This window comes from Syngnathus scovelli, unplaced genomic scaffold, assembly GCF_024217435.2.
Source record: "Syngnathus scovelli strain Florida unplaced genomic scaffold, RoL_Ssco_1.2 HiC_scaffold_368, whole genome shotgun sequence".
Classification (NCBI taxonomy): domain Eukaryota; kingdom Metazoa; phylum Chordata; class Actinopteri; order Syngnathiformes; family Syngnathidae; genus Syngnathus; species Syngnathus scovelli.
The window spans coordinates 10,001-15,523 of NW_026061464.1; positions in this window are offsets into that span (position 1 = coordinate 10,001).

Genomic DNA, 5,523 nt, shown 5'->3' on the forward strand with positions numbered 1-5,523 from the left:
CGACCGCCACAAGGCGACCGCCACCAGCCGACCGCCACAAGGCGACAGCCACCATCCCCAAGCGCCACCCCCGACCGCCGCCCCCCGACCGCCCCAAGGCGACCGCCACCAGCCGACCGCCACAAGGCGACAGCCACCATCCCCAAGCGCCATCCCCGACCGCCACCAGCCGACCGCCACCAGCCGACCGCCACAAGGCGACAGCCACCATCCCCAAGCGCCATCCCCGACCGCCACCAGCCGACCGCCACAAGGCGACAGCCACCATCCCCAAGCGCCATCCCCGACCGCCACCAGCCGACCGCCACCAGCCGACCGCCACCAGCCGACCGCCACAAGGCGACAGCCACCATCCCCAAGCGCCACCCCCCGACCGCCACCAGCCGACCGCCACAAGGCGACAGCCACCATCCCCAAGCGCCATCCCCGACCGCCACCAGCCGACCGCCACAAGGCGACAGCCACCATCCCCAAGCGCCACCCCCGACCGCCACCAGCCGACCGCCACCAGCCGACCGCCACAAGGCGACAGCCACCATCCCCAAGCGCCACCCCCGACCGCCACCAGCCGACCGCCACCAGCCGACCGCCACAAGGCGACAGCCACCATCCCCAAGCGCCATCCCCGACCGCCACCACCCGACCGCCACCAGCCGACCGCCACCAGCCGACCGCCACCAGCCGACCGCCACAAGGCGACAGCCACCATCCCCAAGCGCCACCCCCGACCGCCACCAGCCGACCGCCACAAGGCGACAGCCACCATCCCCAAGCGCCATCCCCGACCGCCACCAGCCGACCGCCACCAGCCGACCGCCACCGGCCGACCGCCACCGGCCGTTCGCGGTGTGCGCCGCCGTTCCCCAAGCACCCTCCGGGACGAAGCCGGAGCCGGAGAATAGCAGCGGCCGTGCGTAAAAGCTGCGGCCGGGCCTCGCGGAAGGTCCCCGGGCAGCGAGCTGCCGAGCCCCGGCCTCCAGCTTCCACCAGATAATAGGACCGGGCGCGCGCAAAAGCTGCGGCCGGGCCTGGCGGAAGGTCCTCGGGCATCCAGCGAGATCACACGGCCCCCACCGGAGGCGGCTAGCGCCTCCGTAGAGTAGTGCCGGCCCGTGGAAGCGGCCGCCCGTCAGCCTGCGTTGCCGCTGGTCGAAAAATGCACTAAGTGCCAAACCCCATTCATTTACAACGGCGTGTCCGCCAGAGGGCGCACTTCCCCCGGCGGACCAGCCGGCGGGGCTCGTTAGAGAGTGTATCCGCCTGGCAGTGCCTCCTGGACGGCCTGTATTCCGGACCGCGACCGCTAACTTACGGGAGCCTAAACGGCCCGCGGACCAGCCGGCGGGTCCTCCGTGAAAGCCTATCCGCCTGGCGGTGCCTCCTGGACGGCCTGGATTCCGGACCGCGACCGCTAACTTACGGGACCCTAAACGGCCCGCGGACCAGCCGGCGGCTCCTCCGTGAAAGCCTATCCGCCTGGCGGTGGCTCCGGGCCGGCCTGGATTCCGGACCGCCACCGCTCACTCGCGGGACCCTAATCGGCCCGCGGACCAGCCGGCGGGACCTCCGTGAAAGCCTATCCGCCTGGCGGTGCCTCCTGGACGGCCTGGATTCCGGACCGCGACCGCTAACTTACGGGACCCTAAACGGCCCGCGGACCAGCCGGCGGCTCCTCCGTGAAAGCCTATCCGCCTGGCGGTGGCTCCGGGCCGGCCTGGATTCCGGACCGCCACCGCTCACTCGCGGGACCCTAATCGGCCCGCGGACCAGCCGGCGGGACCTCCGTGAAAGCCTATCCGCCTGGCGGTGCCTCCTGGCCGGCCTGGATTCCGGACCGCCACCGCTCACTCGCGGGACCCTAATCGGCCCGCGGACCAGCCGGCGGATCCTCCGTGAAAGCCTATCCGCCTTCGCCGGTTCCCCGGCCGGCCACGGGTGGCGAGAATCCGGCCTCCTCGCCCGGAGCGCGCTTCGACTTGGGCGAAAAATGCACCAAGTGCCAAACCCCATTCATTTACAACGGCGTGTCCGCCAGAGGGCGCACTTCCTCCGGCCGGCGGGGCTCGTTAGAGACCGCGTCCGCCTTGGCCGGTTCCCCGGCCGGCCACGGGTGGCGAGAATCCGGCCTCCTCGCCCGGAGCGCGCTTCGACTTGGGCGAAAAATGCACCAAGTGCCAAACCCCATTCATTTACAACGGCGTGTCCGCCAGAGGGCGCACTTCCTCCGGCCGGCGGGGCTCGTTAGAGAGCGCGTCCGCCTTGGCCGGTTCCCCGGCCGGCCACGGGTGGCGAGAATCCGGCCTCCTCGCCCGGAGCGCGCTTCGACTTGGGCGAAAAATGCACCAAGTGCCAAACCCCATTCATTTACAACGGCGTGTCCGCCAGAGGGCGCACTTCCTCCGGCCGGCGGGGCTCGTTAGAGAGCGCGTCCGCCTTCGCCGGTTCCCCGGTCGGCCGCGAACGGCGAAAAGCCGGCCTCTTCCCCCGGAGCCCGGTCGGCGAATTATTATTTATTTATTTATTTATTTTTTTTCCAAAGTGCCAACGGCTCTCGCGCCGCGATGCGTCCGCCTTCGCCGGTTCCCCGGTCGGCCACGAAGTATTGCGCATGATTATACGCGATGTTAATATTTATTTAATTATTAAATAAATACATACATGTGTTTATTAATAATATACGCGATGTTAATATTTATTTAATTATTACCTATATTATGAATAAACTAACGGTGATTTTACACGATTTGACTACATACGTGACCGTGATATAGTGCCGAGGGCTCCCGCGCCGTCACGCGTCCGCCTTGGCAGGGGTCGCCCGCGGCAGCGAGCGTTCGGCTCGCGGGGGTCCGCGGGGTGTTATTAGGGAGTGCGGCAGCCGTGCCGAGGCTCCGGCCGGCCGCCGGAAGTCCGGCGGGGGAGCGTCGGAGCTCCGCGAGGCCGGCCGGGGAGCCTCTTAGTCATCGCCCGCGCTCGCGGTGGTCCCGGTCGCTTAAAGTGCCACGGGAGGCGTAGCGATGCCAGTGAGTGTGCGCCAAGTGCGAGAGGCGGTGCATTTACGCGCCGTGTCCGCGAGAGGGAGGCAATTCCCCGTTGCGACCTCCGGGAGATCAGCGGGCCGTTCAAATCGCTTAGCCGGGGTGCCGGGAGCCTCCTCGGGCGTCGAGTTAGGAGGGGGGCGCGCGGAGAACCGGCCGGAGGTCCCCTGGAAGCTCAGCGGGCCGTGGGAAACGCTTGGCCGGGGTGCCGGGAGCCTCGGCCGGCTTAAAAGTGAGGAGGAAAGCGCGCGGAGAACCGGCCGGAGGTCCCCTGGAAACTCAGCGGGACGTGGGAAAAAGCTCAGCCGGGGTGCCGGAAGCCTCGGCCGGCTTAAAACGTGAGGAGGAAAGCACCGGGAGAACCGGCTGGAGGTCTTCTGGAAGCTCAGCGGGCCGTGGAGAAAGCTTAGCCGGGGTGCCGGAAGCCTCGGCCGGCTTAAAATGTGAGGAGGAAACCGGCTGGACGTCTTCTGGAAGATCAGCGGGCCGTGGAAAATGCTAAGCCGAGGTGCTGGTTGTCGAATAAGGCTCCGCCATCTCGTAGAAGGTGCTAATAAAGTTCATATCCGCTCGGCTGGAGGTAATTGGCCAGCGGACCGGCCGCCGGGACCTCCGTGACCGCCTATCCGCCTGGCGGTGCCTCCTGGCCGGCGTGCATTCCGGGCCGCGACCGCTCACTTACGGGACCCTGATTGGCCCGCGGACCGGCCGGCGGGACCTCCGTGACAGCCTACCCGCCTGGCGGTGGCTGCTGGCCGGCGCGGATTCCGGGCCGCGACCGCTAACTTACGGGACCCTAATTGGCCCGCGGACCAGCTGGCGGGACCTCCGTGACAGCCTACCCGCCTGGCGGTGGCTGCTGGCCGGCGCGGATTCCGGGCCGCGACCGCTAACTTACGGGACCCTAATTGGCCCGCGGACCAGCTGGCGGGACCTCCGTGAAAGCCCATCCGCCTGCCGGTGCCTCCTGGCCGGCGTGGATTCCGGGCCGCGACCGCTAACTTACGGGACCATAAATGGCCCGCGGACCAGCTGGCGGGACCTCCGTGACCGCCTATCCGCCTGGCGGTGCCTCCTGGCCGGCCTGGATTCCGGGCCGCGACCGCTCACCTACGGGACCCTAAATGGCCCGCGGACCAGCCGGCGGGACCTCCGTGACAGCCTACCCGCCTCCCGGTGGCTGCTGGCCGGCGCGGATTCCGGGCCGCGACCGCTAACTTACGGGACCCCAATTGGCCCGCGGACCAGCCGGCGGGACCCCCGTGACCGCCTATCCGCCTTGGCCGGTTCCCCGGCCGGCCACGGATGGCGAGAATCCGGCCTCCTCGCCCGGAGCGCTCGTCGGCTTCGGCGAAAAATGCACTAAGTGCCAAACCCCATTCATTTACAATGGCGTGTCCGCCAGAGGGCGCAGTTCCCCCCGCGGACCGGCCGGCGGGACCTCCGTGACAGCCTATCCGCCTGGCGGTGGCTGCGGGCCGGCGCGAATTCCGGGCCGCGACCGCTAACTTACGGGACCCCGATTGGCCCGCGGACCAGCCGGCGGGACCTCCGTGACCGCCTATCCGCCTGCGCTGGTTCCCCGGCCGGCGCGAATTCCGGGCCGCGACCGCTAACTTACGGGACCCCGATTGGCCCGCGGACCAGCCGGCGGGACCTCCGTGACCGCCTATCCGCCTGCGCTGGTTCCCCGGCCGGCGCGAATTCCGGGCCGCGACCGCTAACTTACGGGACCCCGATTGGCCCGCGGACCAGCCGGCGGGACCTCCGTGACCGCCTATCCGCCTGCGCTGGTTCCCCGGCCGGCGCGAATTCCGGGCCGCGACCGCTAACTTACGGGACCCCAATTGGCCCGCGGACCAGCCGGCGGGACCTCCGTGACCGCCTATCCGCCTCCGCTGGTTCCCCCCTCGGCGTGGATTCCGGACCGCGACCGCTAAATTACGGGACCCAAATTGGCCCGCGGACCAGCCGGCGGGACCTCCGTGACCGCCTATCCGCCTTCGCTGGTTCCCCGGTCGGCCACAGATGACGAATATTCGGCCTCTCGCTCTGGAAGTCCTGCCGACTTAGCCGAAAATTTTCTAAGTGCCATCGGCTCTCGCTCGGAAAAGTGTCCGCCTCGTCTGGTTCCCCAGCTCGGCCTCAGAATTCGAAAATTCGGCCTCTCTGAGGTACCAGGGGTAGGCTTTATGTACTTGGTCCCCCCAGTTAGTGTACTCATCACTTTACCCCCCTTTCGCAAAATATAGTCGGCACGTATGTGCAGAACTGTTTATTTTCATTTTAAAAATTTTCTAAGTGCCAGCGGAAGCTGTCACACGAACTGTCCGAGCTACCACGGTGCCCATCCCGGGCAGTGACGGCAAAAGGCCGATGTGTGTTTGATGGAAGTCTGAATAATTTCTAAGTGCCAACGGCTCAACCGCCGTAAAGTGTCCGCCTCGGCTGGTTCTCCCGGTCGGCCCGAACGAGCGAAAATTCG